Source organism: Cygnus olor, chromosome 1 (assembly GCF_009769625.2).
Source record: "Cygnus olor isolate bCygOlo1 chromosome 1, bCygOlo1.pri.v2, whole genome shotgun sequence".
NCBI classification, from domain to species: Eukaryota; Metazoa; Chordata; class Aves; order Anseriformes; family Anatidae; genus Cygnus; species Cygnus olor.
This window is the reverse complement of record NC_049169.1, coordinates 95525417-95545247: the sequence shown is the minus strand read 5'-3', so window position 1 is coordinate 95545247 and position 19831 is coordinate 95525417. Positions and strand designations below refer to the sequence as shown.

At 40.0% G+C, this 19831-nt stretch overlaps 1 protein-coding gene across 29 annotated transcripts in view; it reads left to right on the top strand.

The window, feature by feature from the left end:
- The window catches only part of ZBTB20 (zinc finger and BTB domain containing 20), a 478527-nt gene that overhangs the window by 338698 nt on the left and 119998 nt on the right, over positions 1 to 19831 (top strand). For 26 of the 29 annotated variants that reach the window (XR_005823591.1, XM_040570873.1, XM_040570925.1 and 23 more), the window contains one exon: positions 22 to 76. The gene's annotated coding sequence lies outside the window, so the exon portion shown is untranslated. Of the gene's footprint in view, positions 1 to 21; positions 77 to 3082; positions 3144 to 19831 lie in introns of all 29 variants that reach the window. The other 3 variants (XM_040570971.1, XM_040570821.1, XM_040570912.1) reach the window with 1 other exon arrangement.

The window sequence follows — 19831 nt, the reverse complement described above, 5'->3', positions numbered from 1 at the left end:
TTTTCTCCCTTTTCTTTACAGATCACTCACGATCAGTTTGTGGCCTTCCTCCGAAGGAACCTTTCCTGTCTCTTCTGTAAGTATTTGTTACCAAACATTTTATACTTTTCATTAATACGAGTTACACATTCTGTTCAAGTTCCATTCAGGGCAGTAGAGAGAGCCCTTGTGAACTTCTCTGTTACTCCCTATGGCCACAAGAGTCAATACTGAGTTGTTGTACTGGTGCAGCAGTCCAGAATTATAATGCAGCATCAGCTTATGGGACTCAGGCTTAGTTCAGTGACATTGTGTGATCAATTGATCTGGAATTGATATGTGCATTTCTGGAGGACTTCTGTTAAATCTGGGGATATATTTGTTGTGATGGGTATTGTGTTGTTGAACTCTGAGAATAAAGCGTATCATATTCCGTACTGTGCAAGAGTTAAACAAGTGTAGGAGTCAGTCAACTAGCATTTCAGCCCATCCCTTCTGATACCTGCCTTCGTGGCATGGAACCCTTCCTTACCCCAGTCCCGTGTGCTTTCCAACCTAATACCAACCTGCTCTTCTTATCTGGGTAAACTAAATATGCTGTATTCACCTTGACACCTAACAATATCAAAACCAAAAACCCATTAGTGGTTTCTTTGGAAAATATTAGGTAGGGTTCTTTTTTTGCCTGTTCTCCTTCACTTGGGTTTGGCTGCTGCTGTGTAAGTTATCAGCACAGTGACTTTTTTCACTGGAAAAAATACAACATAAATCCAGATAATTGTGTTCTTAAGAACTAGAACAGGAAGAATTAAAAAATTAATCATTTGAGTTTTGCTTTTTCTTTTTTGGGGGGCAAAGGGGATGGAAATTTTGGGATAATGTTTGTTTTATTTAGTTTTTAGTTTTGCCAGGCTCTAACCCATGATGATTTTGTGTATTTAGAACAAAAGTTTGCATTTTGCCTGGAGTCTTTAATGCGTATTGGCAGTGAAAACTACTGTTTTGTAACAATGAAGGTTTTTGTTGTGATATAAAGGGAAATATAGAACTACCACATCATAATATTTACTGAAGTAAAGATAGACCAAAGTTTTCCAAATGTCCACCAGCATTTTAAGCCACTGTTTTGGGGTGTTCAAGCTGGAGCTATTGCCAAAAATAATGAGGATTTCTAAATTTATGTTTAGAACTCCATGTCCAAATCTGTCTGGACTTTGTGTTACTTCAGATCTCCATTTTGCAATTTAAATTCATGTCTACTACATGTTCAGAAAGGGAAGTAGATGGCTGTTAAAGTGCTGCCTGGAATTAAAATTATAAAAAAAAAGGCATAGCACAGTAAGAAAAAATAGCATTTTTATATTTGGGAGAGAAATTAAACTGCAACTTTTAGTTCAAGTTGAGTTCTGATTGTTGGAATTTCTTCAAAGGAATGCTGAAGTGCAAAGAGACATTCGGACTTTTTTCAGGTGCACGCTAAAACAAAGAGCTTTCTTTTGCTGATAGCAGAGCTAAAATATGTGACTTTAACATTTAAAGTTGACTCGGTACTTTTGCCATGCAGAAAGAAATGGCAGACTTGCTTCTCCCCCGCCCTATGGGCAAAAACATGAGATATGCTGCAGTGACTGCCAAAGGTGATATGACAATGCCAACTACCAAGGAGACGTATTTGAGCTGACCTCTCATGCCAGTGATCTCCCCATATTTCTTTCCATTCCCCTTTTCCTTTCATTATAAGGTGTCCCAAATCTGTAATTTACAACGTGCTGTTCCCGTTTTCCTCTGATATATTTGCTGCAAATAAGTAGGAGTCTATGCGCGTGCATAGCTCCCCGTGGCAGTGTCAGGCCTGTGAGACGAGGGAAGCAGAGGCCCCCACAGAATACAACATGGCTTACGTCTAATGTGACATTTATTTGACTCAGAAAGGCAATTGATTAAAGTCCCATCAGACCTTTGCCATCATGTATTATGTATTTATCCAGCAGGGGCGGTTCATAACGGTCCCGGACAAATCCTATTATTTTTGTTGCAGAACTTCATAATATCGATAAAAAGTGTTAATGATACTCAGGGACTCAAAATGCACACCTCTTGTGTTAACACTTCCTGTAGCAGCGGTGAAGCCGTTTGTGTCTGTGGCAAGGACTGCAAGCCATCGACATTTGTACAAACTCACCTGTTTAATTATCCCTGCTCTGCTTTGGCAGCGTGAGGTAGCTGTGTGCAAGGCAGTTTTGATGGAAGCAACAAGCTAGCTTCATGCTGGATAGGCACGTGGAAACCCAGAGCCAAACTCCCTCTCTGACAGTGCTTTGCTGTGTGACCGTGAAGATGTCGTTTCCCTTTGTTTCTTGACCTGTAAAGCTAGAGTCACACACTTTCTTGCTTCTTTAAGTCAGGCTTATTCTATAGCTAAGGGCTTTTTTGTGCTCCTCCATTCCCAACTCAGCCAGCTCCACAGGAGCCTCATGTTATTTCAGGCATGCGTGTAAAGTTTGTATTGTTTGTACTGGCTCTCTTCTTTCTCTCTGTAAGGTAGATCCTTCAGGCCACTGATCTTTTAAGTTCTTTTGGGTAACAGAAAAAAAAAGTAGAATTGGGACATTTTCACGTTAGAAGCTGTTAATGGTACCTGTCAAGTATGTTTCTAATCTATAGATGATAATTGATTTGTTCTGCCCTCTGCCTCAGTACCCACCGCTGGGCTTTCTTCTCATATCCCTACCCACTACTTGCTGATGATTCAGTCTTCCTCCTCCTCCTGCAGGTTGTGTACGTGTCTGTCTGTCTACATGTCATCTGGATTTTGGAGGTGGAGGGATTTCATGTATCTCTCCCCCAGGCAATATTCCCACTTAAGAGGAATGCAATTAATCTCTGCTCCACTTGAATGTCTTCAGGAGTTTTGAGGGAAGCAGGTGGATTCTTTGTCAAAAAGAGACCTTTTCATGGAAGAAAGTCGTCTTACCAGTCTTGAGCCTTTCTATCATATTGTCAACACCAAGTAACAGTAATGAGAATACTAAGGTGCTTTGCAGTAAGATAGGTAGCTACTGTAAGATAAATAGCTGCAGTGAGATGCTCTTTTTACTTCCAGAGCACTACCCATTCAGGTGGAAATCACACAATATTGAAGGATTATCTGCTGTTATCTTTGGGTAAGTACAAAGCAGAAATGCCCCAAAGTGATCCAGATACAAAGAAGTTGCGTGTTGTGTTAACCTGATTCCATGGACATCTGTTCATTTCCTTGATCTAACTGGGGTGTACTGAACTCCAGCGTCATTCCAATTAGTTTCTGCACTGATCCTGATCCTTGTGCTCTGACATCCTCTTAAAAAAAATAAATAAATAAAGTGTCATTTATTCCTCAGCTTCATGAAGATATACTTGGTCAAGTAATGATGACCTAAGGGAAGATGAGTAGCATCTTACTGATCTCATCATAGTTATGAGAACCATCCATCATATGATCAGTGATTTGTGTGTCAAAATACACCCAGCAATGTTCCAGGCTGCCAGTTGTCAGTTTCTGAGAGTACGTATTCACTTTATCAGACATGATGATGCTCAAATAGCCTTTGATATCTCTCTCTGTATATGTTCTTGCTGTTGGTACTTGTTCACCACCAAACTGTCATCTGGTAGCAATTCAAATCATCATCGTGAAATATCTACAAATAGCAGCATCTGAACCTCTTTACTTAGTTAGTGTGCTTCATATTGTTTTGCAGATGAGGAACTTTAGAATAACAACTATGATTGCTACATCAGGAACAGGGAGGAGGCATCTTTTCTATTCTCAGGTTTCTTAAGAATTTCTCCATTACTTCAAAGGAGGATAATAACCTCCAGATCAAGCTTATTAATGAATCAAAAATGAACATTTGCAAAATGACAAAAAAAAAGATGTCTAGATGTACTAAGTCTTGTATTTACAACAGCTTTCAAGAGCTGTTTTCATTTTTCAAGAATTATCATATTTAATGTAGTAAATTGACATACAAATTATCCAGAAGAATCAGTTTATCCACTTAAAAAAGTAAGGAGTTGGTTCAAAGGGAATTGTCACCTACACAGCAATTTAAAACAGGAAAGGGATAGTATTTTCCCAGCCATTGTATGTTTCCTGAAGAAAAGGAATTCTCCATAAAAAGCAAACAACATGGGCAGAGACGCTCTGTTTGGTGGTTGCAAATGAGAGAAATGGTAAAACAGAACAGAAATAGAAGTGGAGTAGAAATTATATTCTGAAGTGCTTATAGAAATCAAACTGTATAACTGAGAATCCGCCCCGGATGAATATTCTTAAACGATTGCCAGGACTTCAAACTTAATTCTTTGTCTGAAGACATAACCATCAAATGGTCTTAAGCAATAGATTTGCATGAAAAAAAATTACCTTCTTTAAAACAACTCTGATGAAGTTCATCTTTGTTTTTTTTTTTGTTTGTTTGTTTGTTTGTTTTTCCCTAAAACATTTTTAATAAAAACAGACCAAATATCCAGAAAACCAGAGAAGTAGCTGGGGGAAAAAGGCCAAGTCCAATACCAGTTTTTCATTCAAGCATTAGTTTAACTGTTAATACTCAAATTATTTAACAAATAATAATGGCTACCCACAGCTGTGAAGTTGATGTGAGGATTATGACAGAGGCATGTAAGCGACTTGCTTAGCCTTGCAATACGTACGAAATATCCACTGAGGTTGAATGAGGTTGAATTTGAGATTGGCCAGCATGACAGCTGGAAATATCACGCCTTTCTGCCATTATGCTTATTGGAGATTCTTTTGTTCTGGTTATTTTTCATCAAATTAGTGTAATACAATATATTGAGTGTTAGCTTTCTTTGAAATGTAACAGGTTACAGCAGAAAAATTGGACATTATACTAGAAAATTCTGGAAGTATAGTATTTAGATTTAGCTAGAAAAAAAAGAAAAGGACAAAGAAAATGCAATTGTCCAGTGCACTTTTTTTTTTGTCTTACTCCACACTGGAATAATTCAGTATATTTGGATAGAAAGGACTACCTTGCTGAGGCAGTAGCAGCATTGCATACAGCAGTTCGAACAACATCAACCATCCAAATATTGAGACAGTCCAGTTTGTTAGGTCTGAAATCACTGTGCAAAATGGCACGACTACAGAGTGTAGCAGAGCTTTTCAGAATATTCCCTTTGCAGTTATGGTAAATTATCTTCCAACTTGGGCAAGCATGTTGCTGTTCTACATTTATATCACCATGTCTCTCTTTTTTTCTGAAATGTACTGTCAGTCCTTCTCTAAAAAATCTCTGATGCACTCAGCTTTAACATCATCTTACATAAAATGTGCACATACCTGTCTCCATAAAATGTACACACCAGATTTAATGTGAAAAAAAAAAAAGTACAAAGAGAAAGTTGCACTGGAGGAGTGGTTATTATAAAGCCAGATAACCAGAAACGGATGGTTTCCCAAAAACCACCTCTTGATCAAAAGGTCATAAATTTGACTAGTGGGACTGACACTGAAATGCAAGTTCTCGCAGAGGTCTAAATGCTGGACTAAGTCTCCACATTTATGCTAAACGTCCTACATATAGGGCACCATGATTGAAAATGAGGTTTAAAGAGCATCTCATCCATTTCCCTTTTCTTTCCGCCTCTCTCACTTAAAAAAAGAAACGGAAGCCATCTGCTATATAGTTTACCTGTGTGCCATTACACAGATGTACATGTCAAAACATATGTGACCATTGATTAGTCCTCAGGATGTGCTTCATGAAGGCTGGTTTACCTCTTGGTGGGAATGGGAAATCTTAGACATAAAAGATTCATAGTGTATTAAGAAATAATGTTTTCTTCCTCTGAACTTCTTGCTCACTGCTTCTTCCCTCCATCATTTTGGATAATATCATGCTGAATATAATTCATGAATAGAGCCCCCCAGGTAATATTTTCATTTCATGTGTTTGCATGCCCAAAATATTAGATTTTTGAACACAACCAGAAGAAAATGCTTTTGGATTTGAATAGATCTTGCTGACTTCTCTTCCATCAGATTGAGTTTAAATTTAATAGAATGGCTGTATCCATTTTCTGAATGCTGTTTTCTAATGTTTTAACTTCTTAAGCATATGCTAAACAGCTTGATTGTCAGAGACAAAATTGGAATCCCAACTTCAAATAACATACAATTTAAAACTATTCATGCTTCAACCAATCACAAAAGTAAGGATCAGTTGCAACATTTGGACCTGGATATGTGTTTAAATTTCATATTCATCTGTCTTCGCTTATCCTTGATACTGGTAAAAGAGATTAATTGAATTTCACTTTTTGCAATAAACTCCCTTTTAGATAAAAGACAAAAATTAATGTGTTACATTCTGAATGCTCTGCAATAAGCACTGAAGGGTGTGAAGGATACCTTCTACGTGTGATCAGCATATAACCAACCTCAAAGAATAATATATTTGACAAACTGTTTTTCAATTCTTGTGCTTAAATCCTTCAAGTTTGGTTCTCCGTGTGAATTTCTTGCTGTGAATGTCCATGCATGCCTAGCATGATCTAGTTATGACACTAAGGAATAAAATTCTGCCACAGAAGACTAAAAGAAAAATGCAGCTTTTCCTCCAATGAACTTTAATGGAAAGGTAACAGTTTTAGTCATTGAATTACCTGTAGACTGAGGCATGCCTCAGGGAAGATTGTCAAAAATTCTGTTTTTTTGTAAGCTTGTTGAAAATATGCTAGCAGATCATTTCTTTCAGAGCCTGCAAATTAACCTCATATTGGTACCTTCTACTGTGACATCTGTAGCGCTGTCTTCACCTTACTTCCTGGCATGGCTATATTTTGTTGCATGTCATCTTGGTACTGTGTGCCATTGCAATATCGTAGCCTTGCTATATTCTGGGTGTAACAATATTTTAAAAGCACAAAAGTGAAATGGATGCCTAATTCAACTGCACAAGTAAGCTGCTCTGGCATTTTTGAGAGAGCTGTGGCATCTTTGAACTTCCCAAAGGACAGAACCATAGAAATAACATGGAAACATTGAAGTTATTCTCCTGACAGGTGAATAAGGCCTAAATATTATTAATGAGCAATTCATTAAAACTGATTAATCCTTTTATGTCTGTTAAGCATACTCCTTCTTTTTCCTGCTTTATGATGTCCCCTCCTTTTATGAGGGGTTTCATAAAGAAAAATCACCCACTCCTCCCAAACCTATTAATTTAAAAAATACTATTATGTTTAACTAAAAATTATGGAAATATAGCCTTCACCTTGCCCAATAATTCTTTTTTCAAAACTCCCATTCAGGTAAGCATTTGCTCACTTTACAATCCTTTTGCTAGTCTTCATCTTAATTCATAATTTCCCTTGTGATACCATATCAAATGCTTTACTGATAGATTAAATTTACTGCACTTCCTTTGTCTGGATAATCAGTTATCTTATCAAAGAAAGTTATTGGGTTAGTCTACTGTAGTCTATCTTTGGAAAACTCATGTTGTGTTTTATCCCATTTTCCATTTACCTCCATGTCTTTCATTCCTTTTTCCTTGAGTATTTGCTACACTCATGCTATTGAAGCTCATGATGTTACATCAACATCAAACAGGTGTAAGTGAGATGCAAATCAGTTTCAATACACCGTAGCACAGCTTTGCAGAATCCTATTCATTCTGACACCTACAAAGTGTTAAGTTCTCATCTAGCACACAAATAAAATACCATTTATTATTTTTCATTGTCATTATAGCAAAGGGCAGGTGAGCTGATTTTGAGCCTTGGCTGGTGAATGTTCGCATGATTTGCAAAAGGGTTTCTAGAGATAGAATCATAGACATCTACCTACACATGACAGTGCTTGGGCACTTGCATTAGCAAAACCTTAATGTATGTATCAGTAATGAAAATCTTAATTAAGACCGCTGCATCATTGTCCACGAACACTCTTTCTTTCTCTGTATGTGATGTCCTTTGTGTATTGCAGCATCTACCTGGTCCAGACAGACAGAGCCCTTGAAGAGTGTGTCTGGCAGATCCGATGATGATTATTAACAACTAGCAAATGGCAAACTCTTACCCATATTTTGTCTCAATACTGAAGCTTAGAATAGCTTATGCAGGGTAGCTTACTTTTTTATTTTATTGCTTTTTCCACTTCATTATCTTATTGGTTGGTTTCAGAATCCAGTAGCATTGATTAGAACTGAATTATGTAGCTTAGACTTGCCAAAATGTGCAGGCATCTATTTACCCAACAATATACTTTTTCCTTTAGAAACAATGCACTTGCCTAGGCCACGTTCTGTATACACAAAAAGTATGCTAATGTGATGTGAAGACAGATTTTAATCTCCGTAAATTCAGGAAATTTAGAGTTAAGGTTCCCACAGCAACCTTACCTCTGCCCCTTCCATACAATAGGGTCTTTCACTGCATGTTCCCTAGCTGCGGGTTTACCAAGGCAATATAGCACATAGAGAAGACAGTTTGATGGGTAGGAGCTGCTGAGTTTTTTCCCTGAAATTATATTACAGTGACATTTTGTTTGTTGAGCACTGTCCATGTTTGCAGCGGATTGAAATACATTGAAAAGCCTCTCAATGTAATGGACATAAGAACAAGTTATAGATATACTGTTAAAAGCACGGATAGTGTAAAGTGAGGAAGGACGTATTCATGCACGTGTGCACACATTTCTCTCCATGAAAGCCGTCAGAGTTGTATCTTTTACTTTCAGATGAGTCAGGCTGTCTTCTCAGATTCGCTGTAATGTCACTGACATTGATAGTTTCTCTGGACTCACACCTGCACAGTAGGAGAATATATGCAGGTACTGATGTTTACTTTGAATGAGAAACAGCTACTGAGCCCCTTCTTGGCTGTACAAATCACTTTAGCCCCATACAGAAACCTGCACACGCAGTGACTTTCCTTTTGCAGAAACGTTGCATAGAAAGAGTTACTACAAACTAATAGGAGGATTCGTGCTGAGGCTATTGGTTTGTGCAAGGCAGAAAAGCCACATATGCCTTTACATCATCAAATGAGAAAATAGTTTTGCGAGCAAAGCCCAGGTAATGCAATAATCAATCAAACTGCAGCTCCTGTTTCAGCCACCATTAATATTCTCAGGACCAATATTTACTTCACTAAGACATCAAAAACTGAAATAGTTCAGGTGAAATGAAATGTTTAAGTAAATGACTGCTTGGTAACAAGTCATTGCACTTATATCTGGACAGAATGTAAGCAAAGAATCTTCTCCAGTCAGATATGATGCCATTCTTTACCAAAATGCAAAGATGCAATAGTAAAACTGCAGAGGTATGCAATGGTAAATTGAATTCAGAGCATTTATGGAAAGCTATTGCCACTGCAGCGAGAGCCCGCATGTTGTAGATGAAGGGAAATGATACAGTTGTCCTTGTCCCACCATAAGTGACAACTCCAATTTTTTTGGAGAGTAGATAACCCTAGTTCTGTACTGCTAGTCGAAGCACGATCTTGAGAGCAGAGGGAGCAAGAGCAGCCTGGAGGCATCAGCCAGCAGACAGGGCTGCCAAGCACGGAGCTCCAGCCATCGCCATTCACTCCAGCAAGAAGATCATGCCAGAGCTTTAGCAGTTCTCCTTGAGAGTGCGTATGTGTATACAACGTACACGATAGGCAGGACTGAGCCTAATCCCATTGTAAACAGCGTTCACCGGTCTTCTGTGTTGTATCTTGCTCAGATTGCAAGAATAGTGACTCTTTTTCTTCATTTGTTTGCGTGGGGTTTTTTGGTCAGTTACACAATTGAGAAGTTTCAGTGGTGTCTAAAGTTAGAAATCCGTAGCTTAGAGTCTGTGAGAATCTTTAAGAAAAGAAAGATGTTTTAATATGGTAATAACCTTGTTATTTCAAAACCAAGTGGTTTCAAACATGGCAGCCCTGCTACTTCTCTTTCAGGACTATGTACGTGTCAAGTTTGATGTTTAAAACAAAGCTGTGTTATAATTATACAAGCATGTTTAAGAAAAAAAAAGGTTTATGGAAAACTTAACAGCTGGAAACTGTTTTTTACATACTTGGATGACTCAAAAACAGCTGAATGCGTTTTTGCAAAGCTTTACCAAAAATGTCATTTCTGGATTGAGACAAGGCATGAGAAAGGTAACTGTTTCAGAAAGATATAAGCAAATATAGACAGAGATTATTTAATTCATCAACTTCCACTGTACAGTCGTTAATGTAATGCTAGAAAAATAAAAGAATTCATATTTATATAGTTTTTCAAAGATTTCAAAGATCTGTACTAGAATTTAAGGAACTAAGCTTTGTAGCTGTGAGTTAATCAAATATTAATATTTATATTTCATTTGAATATCACGTATTCAAACAGAAAAACAAATACATAGAGAAAGGTACAGGGCTTGCCAAAGTTCAAGTAGAAAGAGAATACAACTGTGTTTGAAATCACAGAATGGTTTGGGTTGGAAGGGGCCTTAAAGACCATATAGTTCCAACCCCCTTGCCAAGGGCAGGGACGCCTCCCACTAGACCAGGTTGCCCAAAGCCCCATCCAGCCTGGCCTTGAACAGCTTCTCTGGGCAACCCGTTCCAGTACCTCACCACCCTCACAGGAAAGAATTTCTTCCTAATGTCTAATCTAAATCTATCCTCTTTTAGTTTAAATTCACTCCCCCTTGTCCTATTGCTACTCTCCCTGACCAAGAGTCCCTCCCCAGCTTTCCTGTAGGCCCCCTCTAGGTACTGGAAGGCCACTGTCTCTGCAGAGCCTCCTCTTTTCTGGGCTGAACATCCCCAACTCCCTCAGCCTGTCTTCATAGGAGAGGTGCTCCAACCCTCTGATCATCCTCGTGGCCCTCTTGATAGCAGAAAGACCTTTAAGTTGGGCCCCTGATGAAGGAGCCGTATTGCCTGGAGTGGCTGTAATTCCCTTGTGCTGCTCTTCAGCTGCTCTCTTGCTGACCTGTGGCCCTTTGACTGTGGGCCCTGCGTATTGGCCATCTTGCTCATGACACCAGTCACAGAGGGGCAAAAGATGACGTGAAAACAAAACTGAGGTCCTTCATGAACACCCCCACGCCTTCAGATTGCTTGCCTTTTGAAGTGCAGCTGCGCTCTGAGGCACACTTGGCACTGCCGATCCCTGGGCTAGTCTCTCCCTGATTCCCGTGGCAGGTGAAGAAAGAGCCTCATTCATCCACAGGCTCTGGGCACAGGTACCCATCTCACCTCTTTCTGTCTCCCACCTCAATACCAAAGGCAAATTCTGCCCCATTCTGCCCCCTGCAACCTTGACACTTGGTTGAATTCAAGTATTGCCCCCAGGCCTAAGCCTGGGCCTAAGCCTGGGGCTTAGGCCACGTGCTCTTCCTCCTCCACCAGCCCACTGGAGGGCTGTTGAGGTGACAGAGCTGCCACCGGAGACATATTCTGGGGTCTTGTTCAGGGCACGGTCCAGTCCGTAACTCAGTAACAATCATTTTACTGTTTGAAACCTCAGTCGGTGAATAAATACCATTTTACTGCTGCTTAGTTTGGATGTTGAGCTGTATTGGAGGAAACTGCTCTTCTTTCATACTGAATTTTGTTTCAGGGCGGTGTGTGTGAAAAATAACACAAATAGGAGTATTTTTGGATGACCATACTGAATAGTCAGCAAGAAGTACAGTATGGTGAAGGGAAATCTGTTTGTAGTAAAAGCAATATGAGCTTGTGGTTTGCTCTTGGGACTGAGACATGAATTTTCACTTTAACCCTAGCAGAAAAGCTCCCTCCGATGCTGAGGAAATCTCCAGTCATTGCACCTCGCTTTCTCCCTCCGTATATTAGTGGTAATCATGACCCAGCTCACCAGAACGCCGTTCATCTTGAAGTTCAGCTATTATCAGTGGTTTTGTAGGACTGCTGCTCGCACCTAACAAGCCTACTCCTTGTCAGAGTGCAGGGTGCCAATGTCTTGCTTTCCCGATCAAGCAGGCTTTTTGGTGCTCGCTCCTTTTAGCTCTGCGCGACACGCGATGCTAGAAGGGAGAGCAAGGCTGCCTCGTGCATTATGCAGAAGGTTTTCAGCAGCAACCCCAGGTTAAGGATTCAGTGCTGATATTTCAGCGGGACATAAATATCATTTCATTTTCAAAGCACAGCTGATCTGAGGTCCTTGAGAAATGGTAATCGTGAGGCAGACTTCAGCTTGCTGTTTTTACAGGCATATTTGCGGCAGCCCTAGATTTCATTAGATTTAATCTGCTCACCTAAACTGTGGATTCACATGAAGAAAAAAAGATGTATCTAGCCAGCTTGGAGCACCTAACTCCACAAATCCCCTCGGCATAGCAGGCCACCATCAATCTTTTCTAAGCTGTTCGAAAGCTTTGGCTGTGTGCCCTACGTATTGACCATCTTTGCTCATGAAGGGCCTCAGTTTTGTTTTCACCTCATCTTTTGCCCCTTTGACGTGACTGGTGTTGCCAGTGGTTCTCACAACAAGCTGTCCTTGTTCTCCTACCAGAAACAAAACGACAGCTTAAGCCAGCCTTTAACTGGGATTTAGAAGGAAACAAGGCTCTTCACTAGCTAGTAGCATTTCTTCCTCTGCTTTACAAATAATTTTCTGATCCAAAATTTCTCCACTATTGCATTTTGCTAAAACAATTCAAATGCTGAGCAGTATTGCTACACATCTCTTTCTTGTGCGTACACACCCTGTGCAGCAGGAAGTTTCAGGTTCATGGATATTTTTATCAGAACTCATTCATTCTTGCTTTCCTGAGTCATCTTTTAGATTGTATGTGTTTTTTTTTAATATTCGTTGACCAGAGGATGATGTGTTGAGATAACTGGATAGAGGAAAGAGGAGAAGGATTAGTAAAAGGCAGAAGTCAGTGAGTTTGCTAATCTGTTGGAGATAAATCCTTCCCTGGAGAAAGAGTTGCATCTTGTAAAGCCCAGAGCAGTTTCAGTACAACGGAGTTGCAGGCTGGCAAATTCTCTGCTTTCTCGTTAACTGGTATGAACAGCACTTTAAAAAAGCACAACAAACCTTTAAATACAATTGCATTTAAACTTTGACTGAAATAGGAGAAACAAACTAAAACCCAGTAAGCAGAGTCTTAGAAAAAAAAATATATTTTCCATAACAGCATGCTGTATACATGAGTTGACATCATTTAAATAACACAGGTGCACATGGGAGGTATGTTAGAAGCAACAGAAACTTTGGAGCATCCTCTTTGTGGCCCCTCTACTTCAGCAGGGATTTATGGTTTAGTGTGGCTGCCTGTGCTGGACGGCATCTTGAGCGGTCACCTTTTTTGACTGATTTTTTTTCAGGCTTTATCAGGAGTGGTTGAAAAAAGCATGGAGAGAGAACAATGAAAAATTTGTTTTTCTTGCCTAATTGAAACAGCAAAATCAATGTTGCTGTTTTGGAGTGAGAGGCAGGTACCTCTCCATTTTAAATAGCATAACTGTTTTACAACCCATTTTGAAGAAGCAGAGCCATGGGCACAGGCAGGAGAAGTAAGATGCAACAGGTGACACTGTACAGGAATGCTTTCTGTTGCATGTCGTTAATGACAATATTGACTCTGTCATACTATATTTACCCAAAGTTTTGTCGAGCTTGCATGGCAAGGTTGTACTACCAATGCATGTATAGCCCACCTGCATGTGTGCTCTTTGTGAAACATTTTGTCAGCCCGTTTGCAGTTTGCACTGGGATTTAGCAGAGTTTTGCAATCTTGGAGAATTCTGGCTTGTCAGATACAGTATTAAATGAAATTGGTTTGTATTGCAACAAGGCTGGTGGGAGGATCAAAGCCTTGGTATAAAATAAAAGGAGCTATTTGGCTTCTGTGTACAAAAATTTCTCTATTTCCCTCTATTTTTTTCATTAGTATATTCGTCTCAAGGTATTGAGTTCTCCAGCAGTTAGCAAAATATTGTACCAAAATGGTTATTAGAGAGGATTGTCTCTTTAGTTGCTGTAAGCAGGGAAGCATGTTATTTGTACAAAGGGTCTCAGAAACTGTGTTTTTCTAAGGTTGATCAACATTTCATTTTAAAATCACAGAGGCGAGCACCTAGACAACATCATATATCTGATAATTCTAGCTTACCCTGAGAAGTCTGTGGCCAGCTAGAAATTTGGCAGATTGTCTCTCAGATCAGGAAGTAATTCTGGTTTACAAATTTAAAAGCCAAAAACTGTTTTAGTATTTCTTAAATGTCAAAACAACCCTCTGACCTTGAAAATGACTTTCTCTGTATACTTTTTGTGCTTTTAAGTAAAAAACAGTCCTTTTTTTTTAGTGAAATATTGTAGCCTGGTAGTCATCAAATCTTAGAATTTAGGGAACAAAAAGTGAAATTAACTCATCTATTCTTTCGTATCAATGGCAGCTGGAGGGAAAAAGTCTTAGTAACCTTTAACTATGCTTCCAGTTTGTTTCTATAATGTACATCTCCTGTCTTCTCTGTCTGCATTGTTTCAGATCTCATAATAATCATACATGGGAGGACAAGATTTTCTGCTGTATATCAGAAGAGACCACCTGTTCCTTGATTTTGGTCTGTACCCTTCTAAGAATTACAGGAAGGCAAAGGCCATATTTAATGCAGCTGGCCAAATGCACACTTCTCTAACCCAGACTGATAATTCCTGATCCTTCATATGACCAGCTGAACTTAATATGACATTTGAGCAGCCCATTTAATTTACATATCTCCAGTACTCTTATTTCATGTAAAGGCCTTTTGCCACTTCTGAATGTTTTGTGGTTTTCCCTCCTCTGAAAATGTGCCCTTCCTTCATCACTTCTACCTCTTTTTCTCACTCTTACTTTTCCACTGTAGAAAGGGGACATCTGTGTGATAGAAAGGAGACATCTTTCAACAGAGTAGAAGCGGTCTGTGGTTCTCACTGGTAGTAAGACACAGCATTAGTGAAACAAGTTTTGAAGCCCTCCTTTCTTCCACGGTAGCAAAGCACAGCACATCCTCAGGGTTCCCAGGCCCTGCTGCTCTGCACGATCAGCGGTTTAGATCTTCTAGGTTTTGTTACAATGAACCTCCAAATTCTTTGCAAGGTGAGCTCTGGCACTCTTCTGCCTCAGTTATCAGTAGTATCTAACGTGACTGCACCAAGACTTTCTGCCTGAAAGTTTTCTGTGGGTAATTGCTAATGAATTAGCTTTCCTTGGATTTCCCTGAGTAGAGAAGTCATATTTTCAGCATTTCACCATTTATTTACAGAGGAAACTGAGGAACAGTTCTTGATTTGACAGAACACATAAGCACGTATTTATTTTAACATAAAGTTCATTTTTAAGAGATTTTCTGCAAAATCATTTGAAATGTCTACCTCAAGTAGTCTGCTGAAATACATCTTAAAAAGGACTGTATGCTCTTTATAGCAATCGATTAATTAGGTAACATTGTTATGTAGAGATGGGGAAACTGAGGCATAGCATTTACCTACAGTCATACAACCTGAGTGCTGATGCTCACAGAGTTAAACAGCTTTCTTTGCATAGTCTTTTGTGGTTCCGTTCCTCACCTTCTCCAAGGAGTTGACCATTTAAAAGGCTGAACAAGAGTCTTTGGAGAAGAGATTGAATTTGGAGGTGTTGGCTGTAGCATGCTAAGGTGATGGTTATTCAGCCAGTTTACAATGTAATGTTATTAGTTATTGAGTACATTGAAGCATTAAAAAGTAATATCTGCTCAGTGATATGCCAACTTTATATAGAGCAAACACGTACTACTGGTCTGTAGTTACATTACTTAATCTAGACCTAATCAACCATTCAAACCAGTCTTGAAATGAAGTGGTTATACTGTGGAAAATAATTGATTGTTCAAAGCTATAGGGTTAAATTCAGCAGTGACCTGAATTTAGAGAGAATTACACATTGCACGCAAGTTTGTGGGAAAACAAGTGACAAAATAGTATACGTTGCCTTGATTCTCTTTTTTCCCAGCTGCTATCGCGCAGTAAAGTTGGTAGCACTTTGTGCTGTGCTGGCTTTGCCCCCTGCTTCCTCCCTCCAACATTCAAGTTCTGACGGTTTAATGAACATCTCACCAGGAAAGTTGGTACAGGTTTACATTTTCTCTGCCCTGCATCCATTTACACCCATTCCGTGGCCTGGCCCAGAGCTTGAACCATTACTGATCTCACTGAGCAGTTTGGCGCAATTGGCCTGATCCTGCGTTCAGTGAGGGGCACTGGATGCCAGAGCACTTCCAGTGACCTCAGTGGAATTGCTACTGAATCACCCTGATGTAAATACGAGCAGATCTCAGGCCAGCAGACCTCGGTGATGAACCGTTTCCAGCATCCCATTTCAGGAAAAATAGTGAGTCCCTTTGAAGAAAAAGAAAAAGAAAAAAAAAAAACTTTTTTCTCTCTCTCTGAACGCCTCCACAGAACAAAATGGGGGAAAGGAGGGGAAGAGCAAATATTCAACAGGAAATTTTTCTTCATCCTTCTTGGAGAAAAACTTCCCCCCACAAATCAAAACAAGATGGAGCCCTGGAGCCCCACCTGCCGACTTGAGAAAATCAGGAGAAGAAAAGGAAGATGCCTGGTCCCGTGCCAAGCATTCAGCACTGTGCCTGTAGCGCTGTGATGTGGCACTTAAAGCTCTGGGGGACCTGGAGCAAGCATTACAAATGCAACAAAAACTCTCATGAAAACGAGACTCTTAACAGCGTGTTGAGCTAGTCTGCGATGGCCTCAGGAAATCCCCCTGGCTAGACAGGGTCTTTTTATCCACTACATTGCTCTGACTCAAAGAGAAATCTCATCTAACCTCCTTGACCAGAATTTAGGCGAGCATGTAGAGCTTTGCAATTTCCTTATTTTCAGTTAATCATTTCCCACCTCCCTCTCCGAAGAAGTCTGTCCTACCTTTCTTTGCTGTTGCATTGCTTTTAGCACACTGAGCCCAATCCTGCAAACATGTGGCACGTCCTCGGTCATCCTGCTTCCTGCCATCCTTCCTTTGTGGTCAGATCCCTAGCTGATGTAAACTGGCCTAGGGCCATTGATTTGAATATTTTCACTGGCTGAACACTTGGCCCTTTGATTCTTAGAGAACTAAGAATTTTTTCATTTTTAATAGCACCACGACTGGCGCTACTTGTTTGCAGGCTCAGGACCATCTACAAGCAAATGCTTGCGTATTAATTACAACAAAGAGCAAATCTACTTGACATTTGATTTTGTTTTTCTTGTTTCCTTGCAAGCTTGAAAATGAGCTGCTTTTGCCAAAAAAAAAAATCGAAATGCATTTCACACTTTTTTTTTTGACTTGAAATAGACCCCTTAAAAAAAAACTGACATGTTAAACACCACCAAGAAAATGATTATTTGGACATATGGCTCTTCTTCCTGAACTTTGCGGAGAGGTTAGATAACGCTCTTTCACATCTTAAAAGACTAGACTCCTGCTACATTACTAACATATTCTTATGTAATAATCCGGCACTGGTGATACTTTATCCAGTCCCAGTAACGTAGGACTCATTTCTAGTTTGGTCAGTTATGAGGGAATTCTTGTTTTCACAGATTATCTTTTAATTATTTTTTTCCTTACTCTGTCCTAAAGTAGAATACAGAATAGAGTAGAATCATAGACTAAAATACCTTGTAGCTCTGTCTTTTAACAGGGTTTTGTTGTGTTGTTCCTATTAAACATTGCACATTTAATAAAAAAGTAAAAATAAATTTTAAAACCCCACCCTTACATGAAGGCAAACCCATCCAAACCCATACAATTTCCTTTCAGACTAGGATCTTTCATAAAGTTGAAAAAATTATAAGAACTAAAAGAAAGTATCAAATCATCTGAAGTAGTGACATTTCACAGGAAGATGGTCATAGAGTCACATTATTACGGACTGGTTTGGGTGGAAGGGACATTAAAGCCCACCCAGTTCCAACCCCCCCTGCCAGGGGCAGGGACGCCTCCCACCAGCCCAGGTTGCCCAAAGCCCCATCCAGCCTGGCCTTGAGCACCTCCAGGGATGGGGCAGCCACAGCTTCTCTGGGCTGCCTGTGCCAGGGCCTCACTGCCCTCATGGTGAAGAATTTCTTCATAATGTCTAATCTAAATCTCCCCTCTTTTAGTTTAAAGCCATTACCCCTTGTCCTATCCCTACACTCCCTGACCACAAAGCCCTCCTCGTTTGGCTTAGACCAAACCCTGTTCCTGCACAGGGCAGGGACCCTAATCCTGCTACCCTGTGCGTACCGCTGCTCTCTGTTGTACACAGGGCATTTGACTAGATGGAGCAGTGGTCTAATCTGATGTGGCAGCTCCTTCATTTTTATCTTTTAAGTGCTTTACTTACATGAATTAATTCTGAAAACACTCTTGTGACGTTATTCATTGTTATGATTCCCATTTTAGAGACCCTGTGTCTAATTCTTAATTATACTAATTCTTCCTTATGCTGCTGAGGTTCCAGAGCTGTGAAAGGGTCTCCCAACTCAGGGAGATGGATTGCAGAAATGTCAAGGGCAATATGAGAGTTCATTGCCCTACAGCAATATTCTGTTTCTCTAAGGTCAAAGAGAAATATCGGAAGAAGAACATAAAAGAGGCTATGTTGATTTGTGCTAGGGGCTACACAGGAGTTTGCATAGCTCAAGCCTGCAAGAGGTGTTGTACTGGCCAAAATGAAATTACAGATTTTTTCGGCATTTCCTTCAGTGTGGCCTCAATCTCATCAAAAGAAAGCGAAAGCTGCCTCTATTGTCCCTTCTTTTCTTTTTCTCAGAGTACATTTACTAGAGAATTGACACACACCAGTAAAACCAGAAGAGAGGCAGTGAGCTGGAGGGAGGGAGGAAGAGATTGAGACTTGCCCCAGAATGAATATAGCAAGCCATTTTAAAAGTAGCCATTATGTGCTCAAACCAGAAGGATGTCTTTCTGTATTATAAAACTAACAGTGAAATGTATTACAAGATAATTAGGAACAAACAAGCAGGAAAAATGAGTGATGAACTACTCTTGATTTCTTCCTGAGCTTGTCTCGTTCCGTTCACCTTGCCAGTAGAAGCTGTTTCTGTGGGGAGAGCGGAGGTGACGGTCAGCATATCTGTGTCTTCCTTCCTCGCGGTTTCACCCAGCCCAAGGATATGATGGACAATCGTATCTGCTACAGAAAAGAGACAGAACGCTACACTCTTATCTGATTCTTTAGCTACATGCTCCACTCATATCCAAGCCTAAAAAAAGAAAGTGGTATACGCAGAGTAGGGACCCTTGCAGCAGAGAATAGGCTTGGGAAACTGCAGAGGAGCTTGGAGAGAGAGCATGGGGAAATTGACACCAAGACAGACTTGGTACGTGTCAGAGAGCTTGGCAGAACTGTTAGAGAGGAGGTGCTGGGTAGTTTTAGACAAAACTTGTTGATGGACAGAGAAGCCAGAGCCCCTCAGTGGGATCAGTATTCCCCTGTGGTGGTGCTGGCAACACTGATTTCACACTGTCATCCAGGGGAGAGCAAGAAAAGTTAAGTAAAATGGACCAATGTAGTTTCAGAAAACAGTCTCATGATTTTGGTGGGAGCCTCATGGTTTTGGCATGCTAAGGCTGTGCAGCTCCTAAAACTGCTATTAATACTGTTGTTCTCACAAAGGTTTTGTCCTGAATGAAGAATGAGGAATAATTAAGATTTTTACTTAGTGCTGAGCCTATGGAAAAGCCTACAGAAACGAGATGTCTTTAGGTAAGAAAGTTAGGTAAAGACAGTGGGTGCAGAGGCACAGTATATGTCACATGCAAATGCAGGAAATGAGATTTTAGAATGTGCA